General features: G+C 36.1%; 1 protein-coding gene across 2 annotated transcripts in view; it reads left to right on the top strand.

The window, feature by feature from the left end:
- Positions 1-22,369, top strand: part of LOC120417443 (klarsicht protein) — a 327,954-nt gene that overhangs the window by 79,061 nt on the left and 226,524 nt on the right. The gene's annotated exons all lie outside the window — the stretch shown is intronic.

The raw sequence follows: 22,369 nt of genomic DNA, 5'->3' as shown, positions 1-22,369 counted from the left end.
TACTACTTCAATCCCGTCTGTAACCACATCGAACCAGACTCCCGTGGAATCTCCTCGCAGTTCACTGCCACCGCGCAATTACCAAAACGGTTGAAGCTGCCAGAAATAATTGAATTAACAACAACAATCATTTTCATGGTATATTGTACCCAAGTGCAATGGAGTACGATGAAATAAAATAGTGCCTTCCCGACTTAGTAAAAAAAATGCTTGCGAAAGAACGTGACTTTTTGAAGTTTTGATGTAGACGTATGGGAAATTGAGTAAAAAATAACAATTATTGAATACATTATACAGTAAGCAAATATGCAGGGCTGAAAAAAAATCGATTCCCGACTAGTTAAGTTATCCCATGTAGTCATTTTGAATAATTTTAAAACAAAAGTAATGATGATTAAAATCAAACTTATTGTTACAACGACTTATGAGGGCCGAAAAACAGATCGCTCACTAACCTTTAAAAGCGATTCATTACTCAATCATTTTCTTGCCTTCAACCCTTTCCCCGAATGATAACCATTATTAGCTATTAGCATTTTACGTAACTAAAAAAACAATTTCACATCTTCATTAAAATGCATTTTTTTCTCAATCCGCCTTCGCAAAAAAAAAAAACACTTATTTCAATCCACTAATTTGAATATTATAAAACCCCTAACTCCTTCTAATTGACTTAATTTCTCGATCGATCAGCAAAAACGTTCAACTTGCGCGATTTTCAGGTTAACAGTCCTCTCTAGTCGGGGAGGGATGTTACGTGTCTTCATCATAATTTTCTGCAATCGAAAGAAATTTTACTGCGAAAGCAGCAGCAAAAAAAGTGGAATAAATCACTGGTCAGCATTTAGTACGTGTACCACACCGCGCGCAGCAGCCAATGGTCAGTGAGAAGGGTAATGGGTTTTTCCTAAACTGGGTGACCTAAAAATCGTGATGATTTGCAACAAATACCAACCGCAAATCTAGCTGCTCCTTGTCTGCAGCGTAGTGGATTTATTTTATTTAGACGGGGAGGGTGCAGCATTCGAATCTAGTTTCACAATAAGCTGTGGTCAATAACTGTGATGGATACTGTTTTTGCTACCAATACGGTTGGTCAAATATTTTGCAAAGGTTAGTGGAGTAAGATGGTTCGATTAGGAAAGGGTTGAGCATGAAATTTCGCACGCTTTTGCTTCGATTCTGATGCGTGCCATATGGCGATGGTTTTCTTTGTTGCATAATTTTAAATATTTTCAAATATTAACCCTCTACAACCCAACCCCGCCTCTAGCCGGGTTTCGATCTAAAAAAAATCTTTAAAAAGCTTTAGAAAGAAGAACTCTTAAATTTTAAGAAAATTGTCTGTTAGGAAGTAGGACTTGTTTTATGTGACTTTGCCAATGTTTTAAAAACTGACATTTTTCTGGGGTCAACTTTGGCTATAATTTCTTCTAAATTATGTGAAATTAAGCATGCAGTAATTTTTTTAGTGTACCACTATGCCTCTAAGCATTTTTAACAATTTAAATGATAATGATATCGTTTTATACTAGAAAAAAAGTGAAAAACAAGCAAAAAAATTAAAAAGTGACTGTAAAAACAAGAAAAAACTAGATGGTAATGATAGGAGGTGGTAGAGTCAGCCAAATACTATCAGAAACAAACATAAACTAAACAAGATAAATGCAAATTAAAATACTAAAAATGAAACAAGAAAAACCTAAAACAAGAAATGTACAGTTTTTCGCAGAACAAAAGTTGCTCAAAATGACCAAAATGAATAAACCCTCGAAAAAAAATTGGACGGTAGAGGGGAACTAAGTCGAAAAATTGTAAAAACAGGAATTTTGCCATTTCAAATTTTATTTCATGTTTTTGGGAGGCTCTTTTAAATTTCTCCAAAATATAATGTAAGCAAACAAATATTGCTGAATTTGATTTTTTTAAATGATTTTTTGCAAGTAGAATTGTAAAAAAAACGTTTAAAAAATGTTTAACGTTCATTAATGCATTTTTATATAGAAAAGTCTTTTTTCATTAATTCGTCAATATTTTGCAAATTTGTGCAAATAGCAAACCTTGCTCCAAAAAAATGTTCTGATACTTTTTTCAAGAAAATTTTGAAAACTGAACTAAATCATTGAAATTAAGTTTCATTTTATATTTTTTGAATGTAAACATATTACATTTTCAAGTTTACCGCCAGAAATTTTGAATTTTGAAAATATGTAGGCTTAGTGTTTTATCACGCTCGAAAATTTCAAAACTCACGGGAACCTCGATTCAAAACACCAAATTTCACGAAAAATTCGCGGAACGTGATCAATGTTAAAATAACTCTGAAAATTTTATGTTTAAATCACAGAAACTACTTATTATGCTTAATTATACATTATTTTTCAATAAACTTAAATAAATCTTCAATAAATCTTTAATAAATCTTCGATAAATCTTTAATAAATCTTTAATAAATCTTCACTAAATTTGAACCTGACACAAAAAAAATCTCATAATTTTCAAAAAGTTTCCACCTAGTTTATGGGCGGGATTTGAAACAAAAAGTAGGGCATGAATATTCTCATTTATTGAACTGCCTTTTTTTAATATTCTACTAAGAAAGCTAAAAATTTTTCGCTGATTTGCTTCTGTTTTATCATTTTACATTTTATTGAATATCATATCAAAGCAAGATTTAACAATTTTGTCCAGCAATGACAGCATTATTCAAAGTTTCTGCGACATTTACCATATTATTTTTTTAAGGTTTTCATCTCCCTTTCAAAATTTAAACTAAAAATCAATAGGCAAAAATAATATAATTTGTAACGAAATCGAATTTTTTATTTGAATTGAGAACAGAAAACAAAAAATAGTAGTACATATAGTTTTAGTTTTTAAACAGGACTCAGAATCTAAAATGTTTTTAAAAGTTGATTTCAAAGAAAAAAAATACTCTTCATTTTATTTTGAATAAAACAAAGCTTGATTCTTTATTTTTTTTAGAATATACCTTTCAAATAAATAAGCAGTAAAATTTGTACTACAGCGAATGAAAATATTATTAAATTTAGTTAGTTTCTAAAACAAACTGAAAAATCTGATCAATTCTACAAATCTGGAGTTTTTTTAGAAAAGGTCCAATAAACCAAATTTCCAGTTTTTTTGCTTTTTGGCTGTTTTTGAAACCGCCTTGAGTCAGGAGTACTAAAAAACACCCAAAAAGCAAAAAAATAAAATTTGGTTTATTAGACCTTTTCACAAACCCTCTAGAAATGGTTCATATCATGCTTTTCAATTGAAAACTAATAAAATTTACTTAAATTGTCTTTATGAATGAATTATTTATTATGTTGTTATTTAAATTTAAAAAAAAAATGACAGATTTCACGAATTTTGCGCCATCCACGAAATCGTCAAAAAATACTAACCCTATATTAGTAATTAAATAAGGGTATTCACTCGCTTACTTCTACAGTAGTTCATAGTATTATTTTTATTCCATTTGTTTGATAAATTATTTTGAAAAAAATTGTTACAGTTTCACAACAAACATAAAATTTCACGGAATTTCGCGGAAAAAGCCAAAATTCGCTGAATTCACGCTGTCCGCGAAATCGTGAAATTTCACTAACCATAGAAATATGATTCAAATCTAGTGGTTTTTGAAAAGGATTTTTTATTTTTAAAGAAATTTTTGGTTAGTCTTGTGTTTAATTTTTATTTATTTTTTTTATTTGGATGAAACTTTGTCAATAAACTAATTTTGCATCATTAGATTTTATTTTTTTTCGACTTCGATGTAAATGTTTTCAAAATCGACAACATTGTTTTTCAAAATCGAATAACAAATTCGACAACATGGAGTTACCGGATTAGCATTCAGGATTCCATCTGTGCAAAAAAGCATTCGAAGCACTTAATGAGCCTATATATTTCAACTGACAATAGTTTTTCCGAAACTTTTGTGCGATTTCCATGTAGAAAATTAAAACTTTTTTTTTTTTGGTTTTTGTTGTCATCCGTAAGCCTGTTCTTTTGTCTTTTGTCATCCGTAAGCCTGCTTAGAAATGATTGTAAAGTATAATCTATATCCGACTTGGTTTGATGTAGTTGATGTAGTTCTCGGATTTGTAAATTTTCATAATAGGTGTTTCTATAAATCTACGATTTTTCAGATACTCCTTCAGTCGACACACCGTCACAGTCCTCTCACTTCATCACTGTTTACACGCACTGCACGCACTTTATTTTCGCGGGTGGCCACCTTAAGCCGAAACCCATTCATTTTGCATTTTGCAAGACAGAAATGCAAACACACCCCGGCGTGGGGGGTCGTCCCCCCATAAATGGCACAGTTTGTAGAAGAAACAAATCTCGAGCAAAACGTTTTTCAGCTGACTTAACTGAGCTCACAGCTTGAGACGACGCTGCGCGCTGCGAGTGTTGATTGCTGGCATGTCGTACATAATGGGCTTACAACTCACCACTGAGCATAAGCCGCAGGGGGTGGTGGGGTTGGTTTTAAGGGGAAAGGGGGTGTTGTAAGGCAAAAGTGCGTGAGCGCATCATAATCATCATTTGGCTGCAACGAGATGGGATTTATCTGATGCCGATCGTGTGTGCATAATTAATGGGTTCGAAGTGATTTTTATCAATATGAGAGGGGCTCGAACAGATGTTTGATGCTGTGAAAAAAATCGATCTGCGGCGTTGAAAGACTGCACTTTTCCTTTAATTACAAGGTATGCGGGCTTGGAACTCCGAACGTACATGCGTGTGAAATTCGATTCGTGTTGTGGTAGGTTAATGTTGGAACGTCGAAGGAAATTGTGTCAGGAAAATTGGATTTGAAATGTGATATCTCGATGTTATTATGTTGCAGTGGAAAATGAAAATTTGTTGAGGTATCTTTATTGAGCAAAATGATATGGTAGTTTCTGTTGATTCTAGATTTATCTTGATTATTTTATCCCGATAATTATATATAAGACAAGCTCGTAATTGCACGAGCAATTCTTTGAAATGATCAAATTAAATCAGAATAAAGTTTTCTCGATGCTTTTGTGCCCCAAACCAATCCAAGTAGGTATTCTTAAAAGGCAATGAACCTAAAGTAATTCCCACTGCCACTGTAAATCAATCAGTCTCCATTTCCTTCCTCTAAATCAGGAAACACCACTTTCTCCCAAGTCATCCCAACCATTCCCGGCAATCACTCCCACCGCTATCATAATTTAATTAAATTACAATAAAACCAAGACATTGGCAAATGAGGTGCGGCAACTTTGACGGGGGACGCGCGTTCGGCGTCGCCAACCGTGTCAGCCTGCTCCTTTGCTCAATTGGTTTGATTGGACGACGCCAAATCGCAGATTGCCATGATTTGCGCGTCGATATTTTATGGTCGCGACCAGCTCTGGTTCGCGCGGGGACTGGTTTTACAGCTCTATTTGATTCACGTCAATCATCTAATTTAATGAGCAGTAGCTCTTGGGTCTTTTTTTACCTTGGAATGATCATAAGAATTGCAGAAAATTGAAAAAAGTGCAACCCATGGTGGTGGTGCAATACGTTTCTTGTGATCGTAAATAGTTGTCTGGTTTCCTGCGGTGGTTAAATTTAATGTTTTTATCATTCAGAAAGTAGGCGTTGCTACAAAAAACGCGCAAAAGGATATGGTTAGGCTCCGGGTTTGACCTACTGCGATTTGGTCACAGACAAATACAAATCCAATATTTTTTAGTTCAAATATCTTATTCAGCAAATTTTCAATTTTTGTCTACTTGTCTGTGACAGTTCTACAATACGTGCTGCAATGTGGTCCAGAGCCTGGCGGTGAGATTTTTTCACGGAATGTTTTATGGGACACATTTGTGCAGTATACGGTCGTAAAACTATTTATGCCAGGCCTCTGTCTGGTGAGATAAAACGTCGTTGCACTCCGCGGGCTCTCGGCCTACTGATTAGATTCAATTTGAGTGCTCTCAAGTACGCGGAGCAAATTGCGCCAACTCTGCTAACCAGAAGAGTGAGAGTTGTTGTGCTGGCTGTAAAGGAAGCAAAAGTCGTGGCCTACTTTCGATTTCTTGGGCCGGAAATGCTGTACAGCCCGTGACATTCTTGACCGTCTGCGATACGCGGGTTACTTGGATGGAATGCTTAGAAAATTACAATAATTTTAATTGCATGTTTGAAAAATCAAACTTCAATTTGCATTTTTCGGTCACTCTCACTAACTCCAAACTAAGCTAATCTCAATCTAAATTCGTTCGCAAAAAAAAAGAAGTTCACTTTCGCCTTTCTTTGCCAGTCCACAATTCGCCACACAGTGGCAGGCAGCCCCATCAGAAATAATAATAATGCTAATAATAACAACTTTAATAATCGCTCCATCTCCACTTCCAATCTTCGCCGAGCCCGGTTTAGCCACCTAGTAAAATCCAATTGATTAAATCATTAACGAAAAACCCATTGAAAAGCGCGAAGCAGCGCAGAAAAAAAAATACGCGAAGCTAAACCAATCTTTGCAATAAAATAATAAGCGAATCGAAAGCGAAATCTTATAAATTCGATCGCGATCGTGTTCGAACACGACGCTGGATTAGAAATTGAAAGAAGGGGCCATAATTTAAGACACATAATATAATCTTGTCGTAAGGTGACGGCTAGCTGGTAGCAACCCCTCGCCCCTTAATTATAATCTGACGAGCTGCCAATGAATGAACAATCGATTTGCGAAAAAAAAATCTTCGCGAAAAAAAGGTCCAACCGCTTAGTGCTGAATTGAATGGGTTAAGCTACAGTAGCAAAAAGCACTGACTTAAGTCTGGATTAGTTGAACAACTTGTAAAAAACGCATGTTCGCGCAAAATGCGACCTCGAGCACGTCATAAAATGTGAAATTACTCACTTTGTTAGTGGAGGAGACCCACACTTTGTGTGAGATGAGGTTGATTTGGCGAAACGATTACGATCCCCTCGATGAAGATGAATGGTTGATGGAAATGCAATTTATCCTGATCAAGTCTAATGAAAAAAAAAAAAAAACTATGTGTTCCGGTAGAAAGTGATAAGATTTACTATCAACTTTCGCTTGGGTGAGATAGAAAATGCAATGTTTAAAGAACTGTTGACAGATATCAATTTTAGTAATAATAGGAATACTGTAATTTTACATGGAATTATGTGTTATGATGCCAGTCAAACAACAGGGTAGCCACTCAAGTCGGAAAAAAATCGAGAATTTGCCAGAATCCGCAAAAAAAATGAAAAAAAAAAACGTAAGGAATGTGTGATTCTTTTGTAAAAAGTCGAGAATCCGAAGCATTCTTGGTTTATAAATTATTCTCTATCTCTTGAATAATTTCGTAATATTCTGTACAATTTTTCAAAATAATTTCACTCAATAAGTCTTTAGCAACTAACTTTAAATTAAAGGTTCCTTTTAGTATTTCAATCTTTTTGAGTGTGATGAGACTATTTAGGACATAAAAAATTCTTTTAGATTTTTGTAAAATTTGATGGTTTATTTTGATCGATTGACAATGATTTTTTTTAGAAAGACTTTTTGTTTGAATATTTTTTTGAAATAACAAATCTGGAGTTTTTTTTTTTTTTGAATAGGTCCTATAAACATATGAAACACAATAGCTTAAAGGACCTTAAAAAAAACTCTAGAAATGCCTATTATTTGAGGTTCTGGAAAAGTATGGACTTTGAGTGTTCACCATGGAATTCGTGATGTTTTATTAAAATCTCTGGAATTTCGAGCAACTTATTTGAAAATATTTTCTCAGGCCGTCGCAATTTTCTTCAAATCTTTGATTACCGTAATTTGTTTTATGAATATGTCATTTATCAGAAAAACATAACTGTCTAATGAATTCAAATTGTTTTTTTTTTACTTTTTGAAATTAAAAATTAAATTAAAATCTATATAAAAAATTACTAAAAAAAATTCGTGGAAAAAGTCGAATTTGGGTCTTTAAAACTTTCGCTTAAAATGAGATGAAGAGCATGCATTCTTATTAGACTGATTCTGCATATTTTTTTAAATTTTGTTTTTAAGGCTTTTTTTTTGATAAAAAAAGATTTTTGTAATTTTTCAAACCTGAAGATGGATGCTTGGTTAATTTTAAAAAGAAACATGAAAATTTAAGTATTTTAAACTTTTGATTGTTTTCTTTTTAAGATGCGAATGCATTAAGTGTGTAAAATCTCTATAATAAATAATATATAAATAAATAAAAATAATACTGATTGTTGAAATCTCAAAATGACGCAAATTTTTATTTTTGAAGACTTTTTTATTATATTTATTTGTTATGGTTCTATTTTCACTGTAATTTTCAATGGTTTTTAAATTTTTTTTTGATGATTGAAATTAACTTTTTTTAGTTTTTGATTTGCAATCATTCTGTGAGTAAGAAATGATATTATTTGTGGTTTTGGAAAAGTCGAAAATTCCAAGGTGGGATTCGAGTGGCCACCCTGTTAAGCTGAAGTGGTTTCTGACATATTTTTTTAAAGGAACCATTTTTTTTAAATTCAGATGCCAGTATGATATTTTTCACTAAAGTGTAACCTTAACATCAATTTAAAAATGAATTAAGAGGTCATTTAGTTTCAGAACAATTTTTTATAAACTATACTTTAAATATGTTAAATTTGACTTTAGATGCTTCATTCTCGCATAAATGTACTATTTGCATTTGCATTTGCAGTTGGAGTTGATGATGCACTCTAGTTAAAAAAATGCAAAAAGGAAATATAAATATATATTTCTTTTTAAGACTCCAATTTTCAATATTTCAAATCTGACACATAGTGACTTAATTTCTCTCACATCAAGCTGATATTGTAATGACATAATGACTCAATTGTCCCGCCCGTGTGGATCAATCGGACCGCGCACTTGACTCACAATCCGGAGGTCGCTGGTTCGAATCCCGCGGCGGGCGCTCTAAAATTCTTTGTGTAAATGTGGGTATTCGGCGCCGTCGCTCCGTGCCATACTTTCATACACTTAGGAGCCCAGGGCGGCGAAGTCCTTGTAGATAAAAAGGAAGACACTAGTGGTTGGTACTAGCAATGGTGGCCGACAGCTATAAAGTCAACTTCGTTTCGTTAATGACTCAATTTCTCCCACATCAAAGCCGATAATGACTTCATGTTCCCCCCGATTATCTCAAATCAATTAATCTCCTTTCACGTAACCGTGGCGTCACCTTGCGTAATAATCCCTTCTCGAAAATCAAAAAGAGCTCAATCATTCCCTCCGGATCACCTGCTGCCAGCATTATGGACCGCCAAAGGGCATGCCCAGCAGTCTGTCCGATTGTCTCGTTTCTGTCCACCTTCTTATCGATCGCCCATAAACCGCCCTTGTTTGTCAAAAAACCGAAAATTAATCATTTCTCCCTCTCACTGTGGAAAGGGTTCCAGGGACAAATTGGACAACATTTGTTTCCGATCGCGGGGCATGCTGAGTTGGTCCGAACCTTTTCAATTAATTTTCTTGAATTAAAAAAAAATCAAGCTTTGTTACGCACAGCGCAGTGAGTTGGTGAGTGCCTTCCTTCCTGTTGACCCACTCGGTTGCTCACGGCTGTGAGAAGATTGATACGATGATCGAAGGTGGCTATGACCAAACTTGGGTGACTGACGATGAAGTCGGGGTTGCGCAACTTCCCGCAGGCTCCTTTGATGATTTTGTCGATCTCAGCAATTGTTTGATGGGAAATGGATAGGAAAGTGATTGTTGGAAGAAAATGCACAATTTCAACAAGATTGTTAAGAAGAAATAAAGAGATAATTCAGTTAAATGACCAATGAGTCCAATTGGCACAGTTTCCGCCGAAAACGCTAAATTCTTTCATAATCTCTCTGATGAGGAAAGCAATTGATACTTTATCGCCAGACTCCGGCCAACCAATTCGATTATTTAAATGCCCCCAATAACTGAAACGACCAACCGCGTCTGGTATCTTCTTCGGAGGAAGTCGGTCAAGCATTATTCAATTTCTGCGCGCCCGCAATTATGCCATTAGAGTTTTTTGGTAAAAGTCACTATTATTCACCCATTGGCCCAATGACATAAGTCGTTTCTCCAACGAGAAGCTCCTCCACACACAAGATACAGCATCCGCTCGCTCGCTCACCCGTATACAGAAGTCGTAATGAGCTTTACGATCAGCTATCAAAAGCTCTCGAGACGATGTATAATCACAGTGATATCCGCTGGTTTTTATATTGGCAGAGCCGAGCTTCTTCTGTTGCGACTCATTACGGCCCGAAATGTAACTAAACAAAAATTTTAATAACGCCAAATGGAGAAGGATGCAACTATTTCGCGTTTCACCGAGAAAAATGCTGCTATAACCATCGCTCATATCTCGCTCTCTCTGGGACTAAGACGAGGCCAAGAATTGTGCAACAACCGCCGCCGGTTGTGCCCATTTTTCCAGCTTTTCTCGAAAGCGCTCTCGCGGATTTTTATCGAATTTTGCCCCTGGGTGGCTTTTTAAGCTTATCTAGCGCGCGCGCGCTGCTGCACTTTGCTGTTTTTCCTTGTAAGATAAAAGCATCTTCGAGGCAAAATGCACGGTGCTGCTTCCTTCTGACGGGGCTTTCGTGATTTTCCGCGGTTAATTTGCGAATAGTTGCGGTGCAATCGCAAGTGGATTTGTCTGTAGGAATGTTTGTTATCTTACTGAAAAGATGAAGACAATCAAAACAAAACGTCGAAATTTCCTCTACGGTGCAACTTGTGACAGTTCAACTACCAATTTCGTCGATTTCTATTAAAGTGGTACCTTAAGGTTTTATGTAATGGTACCTTAACACACAAGTGTCTAATAAAACCGACAGAATCTTCCGACTGATATGGTACCTTAAGGTATGCTGGAGTGGTACCTTAATAAGGATTTGGAAGTGATGCCAGTAAGCTTGTAGATTGTGGAACTTTTTTTCAACTGAAAAACCTTAATTCGTTTTTGCTTTTACATGTTTAAATTAAATTGAAAGGTGTTTTATTTGGACAATGTACAAGATTCAATTTGTCAAACACTGGTCAATTTCTCGTTTTAAGGCCAAATTTCACGCCCGATCAAATTCCTTTCAAAACACGTTTAATGATAGATTACATTACCGTTGTGACCCACAGCATCGATTTCGAATCTCAGCTGATTGGAAGCTTTTCCATTTTTTTTATATTCACCTCACCACCAGGTGATGAAGATTGATTGATGCATATCGATTTGAACAAAACAAAAAAAGTGCGTGCAGTTCAGCCTGCCTCACCTTAAGAGAGTCGCGGTAATGACAGGGTTACATCGCAGTAGGCCGCCAAAATTCCACTCACATGCCACACGTGTGTATCGTGCACGCGGGCTTGCTTTGTTGTGGCCCAAAGTTCCACCAGCATCAGCATGGCCCACTACGCCCAATTCTTATCGTGTTATGAAAGTTCGCTTTTTCACCGCGGTGGCACGAAATGAAAAATGGTTAAATTTAAACGGTACCTCTCCGACGTTTGACGTTTCTCATTAGGGAGCTGCCAACTGACAGATAAGAAAAAGTGCATTCGCGTCAATATTGATGGCTTCGAAATTTTCAATCAGTTTCTTTTGTGCTTTTTTCGAGAAGATTGACGGATTTTGTAATAAAAGGGCCTTCCTCCCTGAATGAGAAAGGGTTCGTGCGAGGGAGTGACAAGCGTAAAGTTCAATTTCTTGTCGTCCCCTCGCCGCATGACGGAAGTTTGGCCCACATATGACCCTTTACGTTTAAGATTCGGGGAAAGGGCCACATCTCGTTAGCCGGCATCACGGAGGGCTTTTCGGGCTAATCACGATCGCTAGGTGGTCATTAAAGGGCGAGATAAACCGCAATATTTTGAAATATTGAGGGCATCACAGTTGGCCTTGGATGACAGTGGGTGCATCTGTGAAAATTAATTGAATTTTTTTAACAGTGTAGTTTAAGGTACCACTTCAGTTAAAAATTGAAGATTTTGCTAAATTTTCTTGCTCCTTGAAAATTAAACTTGAAGAACAAATTATTTCTTCTAGTAGTCTGTCAATTTTCACTTAATTTTAAGGTACCACTTCAATTCACCTTAAGGTTCCACTTCAGTGAAAAATTACAATTTTGCACGTTTAACTGGCATCACTTGAAACATGATGTTAAGGTACCACATCAGTTGGAATTGTTTTACTGGCATCACTTGAAATTTTTTGTTAAGGTACCACATCAGTTGCAATTGTTTTACTGGCATCACTTGAAAATTGATGTTAAGGTTCCACTTCTAGAGAAATTATATTTTTGGATGTTTTACTGTCATAACTTGAATATTGAATACCACATCAGTTGAAATTATTTTACAGGCATCAGTTGATATTGTTTAACTGACATCACTCAAAAATCGATATTAAGGTATCAGTTGAAATTATGTTAAAGGCATTACTTGTAAAGTGATGTTAAGGTACCGCATCAGTTGAAATTGTTTAACTGACATCACTTAAAAATTGATGTTAAGGTACCACATCAGTTGAAATTATTTTACTGGCAACACATGAAAATTGGTGTTAAGGTACCACATCAGTTGAAATTTTTTTACTGACATCACTTGAAAATTGATGTTAAGGTTCCACTTCTAGAGAAATTATATTTTTGGATGTTTTACTGTCATAACTTGAATCTTGATGTTAAGGTACCACATCAGTTGACATTATTTTACAGGCATTACTTGAAAAGTGATGTTAAGGTACCGCATCAGTTGAAATTGATTAACTGACATCACTTTAAAATTGATGTTAAGGTACCACATCAGTTGAAATTGTTTTACTGGCATCACTTGAAAATCCATATTGTTCAGGCTATCTTAAGGTACCATTTCAATTCAAATTAATTATTTTTCAAAATTTTATGGCATCGCTTTGGAATTACTGTTAATTTATTTATTTATTCGTCAAACAAACGTAGACTACATTGATCATTGATAAAAGGTTAAGGTTCCATTGCATTGAAAATTTGTAGGTCTGTACACTTATTTAAATTTTTCCTTCAAAAACGTTTCAAATTCAACTAATTCTAACCCAGTGTCGATCTTCAAGGCCGCCTAGGCCCTTCACCGTCGAGGCACTCCGCTGCGATAACATCATCACCGCTGTCGGCTTAGAGTCGGACACGTGATATCCCACGGATCAAAGACAGAGTTGTAAAACAATTTCTCAAAAAACGAGCCGCTCAATCTAAGGGGGAAATTAACTGATCTTCATATCACGATCGGACGATCGTTCCACGCGCCCGAGTCCCGTTGGATACTTTCTCCGGGAAGATTTGAACGTTTAGGTTAGGTGTGGTCCAGATGTTGTAACCGCGCCGCCTTAGAACAAATTCTATCTCCGGGCGATAATTGGCTTTTCTACGCACTGCGTGCGATCACCTGGCGATCATCTGACGACGAGGGTAAATATTTTCATAACTTCTATCACTGACCGCGCGCCCGTTACAACGCGCGGTGATCATGACAAGTGACGGATCATCATCTTAGCTGGACAGCATCTAAGACCCGGGCTATTGAACCCACTAAGATGAGATGAGATAAGAATCATGCTAAGAGGGTAAAAAATGTTAATAATTGCAACGGGATCGTATTTCAAGATGACGAGGTATCCGAGGGTGAAAGTGTTGGGCTTGATGGTTCTGTAATTAAGATCAGCCCCTCGAGGTGTAACGGATATTGGAGTGGACCCCTCCGAAGTAGACTCGATGACTTGCGGCTTGAAATTTGATCAACTTCTACACGACTACGCCCATGTTCTTTCAACTCATTCTTCGTCCAAAAAATTAGAAGGCAACCCGAAACTATCGATTTTGCGCCAAACTTGCTTTTTTTGCTAAACCCCAGAAGCCTCTCTTTCTAGAAGCGCTCGACCATTAATATCGAGGTCAACCTTCCTCTTCCAAAAGAAAAAAAAAATCCATTCTTCAGAAATAATAATCGCGCGAAAAGTGAAACATTCATTTTGTATCGTCGGCGTCTCCGACGCCAAAAAAGGTGAACGGTCAATTTTTGAGTGGCGGCGGCAGCCTGAAAACACGCGAAAGCGCCTCAAATTTTCCGTGGCAGGTCAAAACCACGCTGCCAAAATTACTGACAGTCAAATGGTTTTGTAGCGAAGCACAAACAAAAAAAAAGAGACTGCAGTTCAATGAGTTTTCGTGACGGGGGTGAAGGTAGGATTGTGTGCAAGGCGAAGTTTCGGTTCGAAACGGGTGATTTGCTTGTTTAAAAATTCTGAACTGTGTTCTAATTAAAGGTAGAATTGATGATTGATGGGGTTCGTAGAATTTCCTGAATCGCAAACAAACCCCAAAAATGAAAATCTTAAATTTTGACAGTTAAGATAGTCAATAATTTTTTTTGTCTAATCGCAACAATGACAGTCTTAAAATATGACAGTTAAGATTGTCAATAGATGCTCATTTGACAGATTGACAGATTCCACTTCACTTCACTACATTCACTTGAGTACACTGCACTACACTCACTTACCTTGGTATCACTTATCACTAAAAACACTTCAGCTTTGATTAGTTTCACACTTTGGTTACCTAAAATTTGACGTCCGTGATCGAAACCAAAATCTTCGTGTTTTCGCCAAATTTTGGGTTGCCTACCCTCAGGCGTATTTTTCCCCAGAACTCCCACTTTAGCAGTCATTAGCTACCTCCATGGTCTCAATTCCTTTCCATACAAACCCAGTCAAGAAGTAACTCCACGAAGGAAGAAGAACCCAGAACCGGTTTCCCGCAAAAGGCAGTCTGCAAATTTCGACCCAAACAACGCTCACGGACGTAAAGCAGGGAGTTGAACCTAATAATATGCAAAACCACAAAATGCTAATAAGAGCACAAGTAGTGCCAAGAAGGTGGTACTTGTGGTAAATTGTGGTTGCGCGCCATGTTCAGAAGCTGCTGTTTTGCCGAGATGAATGGCTAGTGAGAAAGGTCGAAGAATGTTTCATGGAAACAGATGTTTTCCTTCTGTAGAGGGGGATTTCCGAGAGGATGTAGCTAACTCTTTTTTTTTTCGTTGCTCCGAGATGTTTTTATTTTCTGGAAGTCACTTGAAAGTGCAATCACTTGCGCACGTGTTGCGAAGCAAAATACGAAAAATGCACCTCAAAAGTGCACGTACGATCGTGGAATCGGACGGCAATTCCACGATTCGGTAATGACCTACGAACAACCGAAAATAACCGTAATTGTGCCCGTAATTCACGTTTTAATCTCGCTCTAATGAAGATTAGTCGCAATTCGCCGAGTTGCTCCGCTTTCGATGCGAAATTAGTTTTTCCTTAATAAAAATCGAACCGATTTACGCGATCTTCGATCGCCATATTCAGCTCAAAAAATGCAAAGTGCGAACAAAAATGCACCCCAACCACCAGCGCTAATCACCGTGGTAGATCGAAGCAGGCCTTGCCTCAAAAGAAAAAAGGTGAGAGCGGCTAACCTAAATAGGGATCATCTTGGCTGCCCCCATGGGCTAGGTTAGGCCAAGGCCTTCTTGGATGGTGGATCACGTGTCGTCGCGCTTGTCGGGGAAATGTGTCAACGCTCAGGCAGAAACGCAGATGGCCATGAGCAGCAGCGTTCGCTTGTCATCGCACTTGACCATCTCCGTTGAAGAAGAGTCGTTGCTTCGTTTTTTGCGATTGGAAAACCGCATTCATCATTTTCACACATTTTCGCGCGAGCAAAATGGTTTCACCTTTTTGCGCCTGCAGTTCGTGTTGCCGGCAAAAGCATGACATGGTGTCGATTTCTGGAAAAGTCAGGGAAAACCTGGAATTGTCAGGGAATTTTATTTGACCTGGAAAAGTCAGGGAAAGTCAGGGAATTTTAAGCTGGGTCAGGGAATTTCGATGATCTTAAAAATATTACTACAAAATTTCATTTCTTTTTTGAAAATTCGCCCTTGATGATGTATTTGAATGTATTCCCGGCCAAACTTTGCCACATTGTGTGTAGGCCAGATCCTTGCGCATTTTTTGGTATATGTAACTTTAATATTATATATACCAAAAGATGCGCAAGGATCTGGCCTACACGCCAGTGATGTTGAAAATAAACACTTTAGTGGTCAAAATGCCTCAAAAAGAGACATATTTGAAAAAATCTTGTTTTATGGGTTAAATCCCATTTAAAATTGAAGGGCGGAGCGCCAGCCCTTGTTACGTCCAATCAAGCTCATATTTGGGATTTGGGCTCAGTATGCCCACCGGAACAAACCCCTGAATGCCCGCCAAAAAGTCATTTTTGTTAAACTCTAATAAAGATTCTAAATTTTGAAAATTCTGAATTTCTGATATTTTGGAATTGTTGATTTCTTATTTTTTCAAATTCTTAAATTCTTAAATTCTTAAATTCTTAAATTCTTAAATTCTTAAATTCTTAAATTCTTAAATTCTTAAATTCTTAAATTCTTAAATTCTTAAATTCTTAAATTCTTAAATTCTTAAATTCTTAAATTCTTAAATTCTTAAATTCTTAAATTCTTAAATTCTTAAATTCTTAAATTCTTAAATTCTTAAATTCTTAAATTCTTAAATTCTTAAATTCTTAAATTCTTAAATTCTTAAATTCTTAAATTCTTAAATTCTTAAATTCTTAAATTCTTAAATTCTTAAATTCTTAAATTCTTAAATTCTTAAATTCTTAAATTCTTAAATTCTTAAATTCTTAAATTCTTAAATTCTTAAATTCTTAAATTCTTAAATTCTTAAATTCTTAAATTCTTAAATTCTTAAATTCTTAAATTCTTAAATTCCTAGGTTTTTGAATGCTGCCATTCTTGTTACCATCTTAGAAAACTTGATAAAATTTGAAGTATTTTTGGAGTTATTTTTTCGGTTAGAGAAATTTTGAGAAGAAGATGTAGGAAAATTTGCTTCGATTTTTCTAAGTGACGCTTTGGTAAGATCATCGAGTATGAACTGTACCTTAAATTTTCAAATTTCAAATTCGGTTTTATTGGTGAATAATCAGATACAATAAGTTCTTTTGAGGTACAAAACAGAGTTTTGGAGTTCCTTTCAGCTGTGTGTTACATCATAATCCATTTTGGAACAGTTATTGCTTGTAAATAAAGGTGTTGCCAAGAGTAAGAAAAATTAAGAAAAAAAAACTTACTAAACTTGCTAGGAAAAGGGGATAGAAATAGAGAAAGCTTAAAACTAGATCACAGTTTTTTATCCTTTATAGATGTGCTTAATCATTAATTCCCCGAGGGCTAGAAATTGCTCCGCCTTGTTACGGCAGCTCCGAAACCGCGTCATCATCTCCCCCGCGAGAGCAAAGAACTCCGGCAGGGTAAAGAGATCTTCCCCGGTCACTTCTTGCTGGGCCGCATTGCCGCTGCCGGCAGCGACCACGCTGGCAAACGATCGCCCCCAGCCAGGAGGGAACGCTGAGTTGTCCGCGTACCTTAAATTTAAAATCTCAAGATCGAGGATTTATTACAATTTTAAAATTTTATTATTTTTCTTTATTTAGATTTGATTTAGTTTTTAGATCTTAATTTCTAAATGTTGAAATTTTTTATTTTATTTGTTTGCCAAAATGTTTGTTTTGCCTTTCCCTCTAGTTATATTTTGGTATTTTCAGCGTTTCTTGATTCTGCCTTCTGAGATTACAAAATTGAATTTATTATGAAACTCTTTTGTATGTTTGTCGCAAAATTATTTTTCTTAAAATGACGCGGATTTTGCGCGGATTGGGGTGGCGCGGATTTTTTTTTCGCTTTCTCCGTAACAACCCTGAATGGAGGAATTTGAGAGTTCAATAATTTATAAATTATGGTCTCTTCGGAAAGTTGTTTCAACTTTAATTAAGATCCAGCATCTGAGATTTCATAGGGATTGAACAACTACATTTTACATATTTTTCCTAAACAACATTCAAGGGCTTACAAGGAGGAGTTCCCGTGGTCAGATCGAGCTTAAATTTGTAATCTATTCCAAAACACCCAAATGTCTCAAAAAAATAAAAAATAAAATCAAACCATCCACATTAACGACCCCCGGGTCTTTTGTGGTCTCTATTGCAAGTTTCTGCTCGAACCTAGGGGTCCGAAGGCTTGAATGGGGAGAGCACCCAAACCTCTTTCTACTCCAAGGAACCTTCCACCCCAGTGTTTGAACTGACGACCTTTGGATTGCGAGTCCAACCGCCGCCAGCGATTCCACCGGAGTAGGCTTGGTTTGGTGTGTTGTTTGTACTTATGGCATGGAGACGACTCCTACACCTGGAATGACTTAACGGCCTAACAACCAAGGCCGGGACCGACATTTTACTTCCTCATCCGATGGAAGGTTGGAGCAGATGGGAATCGAACCCAGAATCATCCGCTTACAAAGCGGACAGCGTAACCATTCGGCCACGCACTGCCACACCCAAATGTCTATGTTTGATAAATAATTACTTTTTGAAAAGCTCGAGCTTTTATTTGTTTTTATTTTTATAAAATGTATTGATCGTGTGAATGATCGTTTGTAGGCTCTGGTCAAGGCAGAAACTTTTTTTTTTTAATTTTATAGCAAAAATTTTATTTTGTATAATTATCTAAGAAGATGTTATCTTCAAATAACCAGAAAACCGTTTACTTTAAATACAAACATTGTTGAAAAAGACCTAGATCTTTTTTTAAAACCGTAAACATGAACTTGTTTTTCAGTTGTTTTAATCTTTCTTAAGGTTCTGCAAAATAACATATTTATTTCAAGTTTTTGTCTCCAAAACCATTCGTTTTTTTTTAATAGAAACACAATCAAAAATAGCATCGGCCTAATTCGTTTAAAAATTCGGCAAAAGGCAACAATTTTAAAATTAAACATAACTTCTTACTTTAATTAAAATTTTCAATTGATTTTTTTTTAACTTTAAATTTCCTTTGGGAAATGAAGTGAAATCAACTAATCGCAATTTGAAATTTGCAACAATTTTAATTATTAATTATTTCTAGAGTTGTTTTTTAAAAAGGTCCTATAAGCTATTGTGTTTTCTATTTTTATAAGACCTATTTAAAAAACTCTAGATTTTTGGTAAAGGGCAACATTTAAAATGACATCACCAAATAATAAAACATAGGAAATTTTTATGGTTGCTCATTTTGGATGTTCGATAAGAAAAAAATAATTGACAAAATAAAAAAAAAGTTTTTAAGTTTTTGCAGAATCCATCGTTAGAAAAAAAATAAAATAAAATAGTCATTGAAGTTTTTAAATATCATGAATTTCCAATATTCAAAAAGAAAAATGCATGAAACCATAAAAACGCTCCAAACAATATGTTAGTAAAAAATAGAAAATAAAAAAAATTGGTGGTCTGGAGAGGTCAGGGAAAAGTCAGGGAATTTTATTTTGGGATTTGGATCGACACCATGCATGAATGAGCGAACATGATATCGATGCCGCCGGTTGTTCAGTTATGCATATCACGAATCTGAGGCGAACTTTCTATCTTAATGTGGAGGTTTTTCTTGTAATGTTAGTGATCTGACCTTACTTATCCACTAAAAACTGAAAACCAACCTCCATTTTCACACTTCCAACTTCAACTTCTAACATTAAACTTCCAACTTCCAAATTTCAACTTCCAACCTCCATCTTCACACTTCCAACTTCCAAATTTCAACTTTCAACTTTAAACTTCCAACTTTCAACTTTCCACTTCCAACTTCCAACCTCCATCTTCACACTTTCAACTTCCAAATTCCATCGTCAAACTTCAAACTTCCAACTTCAAACTTCCAACTTCAAATATCCAACTTTCATCTTCACACTTCCAACTTCCAACTTCCAACTTCCAACCTCCATCTTCAAAATTCCAACCTCCATCTTCACACTTCCAACTTCCAACTTCCAACTTCCAACTCCCAACTTTCAACTTTCAACTTTCAACTTTCAACTTCCAACTTGCAACATCCATCATCAAACTTCAATTTTTCAACTTCCAACATCAAACTTCCAACCTCCATCTTTCAACTTCCTACCTCCATCTTCATTCTTCCAACTTCCAACTTTCAACTTCCATTTTCTAACATTCAACTTTCAACATTCAACTTTCAACATTCAACTTCCAACTTCCAACTTCAAACTTCCAACTTCCAACATCCAACATTTCAACTTTCAACTTCCAATTTCCAAGTACCAACTTCAAACTTCCAACTTCCAATCTTCATATTCACACTTCCAACTTCCAATGTCCAACTTCCAACTTCAAACTTCCAAATTTCAACTTCCAACCTCAATATTCAAACTTCCAATTTCCAACTACCTACTTCCAACTTCCACCTTTCAACTTTTAACTTCCAACATCATTCATTAAATTTCAAACTTCCAGCTTCCAACTTCCAACTTCAAGCATCTAACTTCCATCTTCACACATCCAACTTTCAACTTCCAACTTCCAATCTCCAGCTTCCAACTTCCAACCTCCATCTTCACTCTTCCAACCTCCATCTTCACACTTCCAACTTCCATTTTCCAACTTCTAACTTCCATCTTCACACTTCCAACTTCCAACTTTCAACTTCCAACTTTCATTTTCCAACTTCCAACTTTCAATTTTCAACATTCAACTTTCTACTTTCTACTTTCTACTTTCTACTTTCTACTTTCTACTTTCTACTTTCTACTTTCTACTTTCTACTTTCTACTTACTACTTTCTACTTTCAACTTCCTACTTCCAACTCATACTTCCATTGTTCATCTTCCAACATCAAACTTAATATTTTAAAGTAAATGTACATTTTTTTTACTTTCAACTTCCAACTTCCAATTTCAAATTTCCAACATCCAACCTCCATATTCACATTTCCAAATTCACACTTCCAATTTCCAACTTCCAATTTCCAATTTCCAACTTGCAATTTCAAACTTCCAACTTTGAAATTTCAACTTCCAACCTCCATATTCACACTTCCAACTTCACACTTCCAACTTCCAACTTCCAATTTCCAACTCCCTACTTCCAACTTCCAACTTCCAACATCCAACATTAAACTTCAATCTTCCAGCCTCCATCTTCCAACTTCAAGCATCTAACTTCCATCTTCACACTTCCAACTTCCAACTTCCAATCTCCATCTTCCAACCTTTATCTCACACTTCCAAATTCCATTTTCCATTTTCCAACTGCTAACTTCCATCTTCACGCTTCCAACTTCCAACTTCCAACTTTCAACTTTCAACTATCAACTATCAACTATAAACTTTCTACTTTCAACTTTCAACTTTCTACTTTCAACTTCTACTTTCAACTTTCAACTTTCTACTTTCAACTTTCTACTTTCAACTTTCTACTATGAACTTCCAACTTCAAACTACACACTTCCGTTTTTTCACACTTCCATTTTTCATCTTCCAACATCAAACTTAATATTTTAAGTTATAAAAATGAACTTTTTTTTTAAAATTTTTAAATACATTTTTCAATATTTTTTTTGCTTTTTGAGTGTTTTTGAAACCGCCTTGAGTCAAGGTTTTAAAAACATCCAAAACGCAAAAAATCATATTTCTTTTTACTGAACCATTTAACAAAACTCTAAACATTATAAATGTCTCTTCACTTTTCGCTCCCATTCAAACATACCAACAAACCATGACTTCCTACGTTGCGCTGTCATCGCGGTTACTTCGATTGTCACTCATCGCTGCTACTTTTTGTCATTGTTCTGCTGCGTACTCATGCGTTCAACTTTCGTTCCCTCTAAGCCTACTACGCTCCAGTAATCCCACCCCGCTGCCACACGTGGCTCTTTCACTTGCGTACGCAAAACACGTGAATGTCAATGTCAAGCTGCACCTTAGTTCTGTGACGACGACTGCTTTTTGTGAGCAGGTTATGACGGTTTATTATGTGTGAAGGAACGCTTATAATTGCCATTGTCATGTTTACCTTTTTGCTTATGTCGCGTTGCATGGAGGTCGACCCGGTCGGTTCCCTGTCTGTCTGTTTACGATGTTCTTACTCACTGTTTTTGTTTATGGGTTCTTCTTATTCCGTATAATGTGATTTACCGGGATCGTAACACTAAACCCAGAAAGTCACTTTCCGAAAGTGAAATGAACTTCCAGGTTTGTTCTTATGTGGAGCAGCAACTCTTCACGTTTCCCATACAAACACTCTTAAGGTATGACATCATCGAGGAAGTATTGAATTACTTTGGCCGTGTTCGACACTCTGCGACGACGACGCGGTTGGGTAATAAGATATAGTTCATTACCGAGCTGCTGCTACTGCTGTTTAAGCGGGAGACCCCGGGAAATGTCGATTTTCGATTTTGAGCGGAACTTGTTGAGTTAAGTGGTTGCA

The sequence above is a fragment of the Culex pipiens genome, chromosome 2 (assembly GCF_016801865.2).
Source record: "Culex pipiens pallens isolate TS chromosome 2, TS_CPP_V2, whole genome shotgun sequence".
Classification (NCBI taxonomy): Eukaryota; Metazoa; Arthropoda; class Insecta; order Diptera; family Culicidae; genus Culex; species Culex pipiens.
This window is presented reverse-complemented; position numbering and strand designations above follow the sequence as displayed.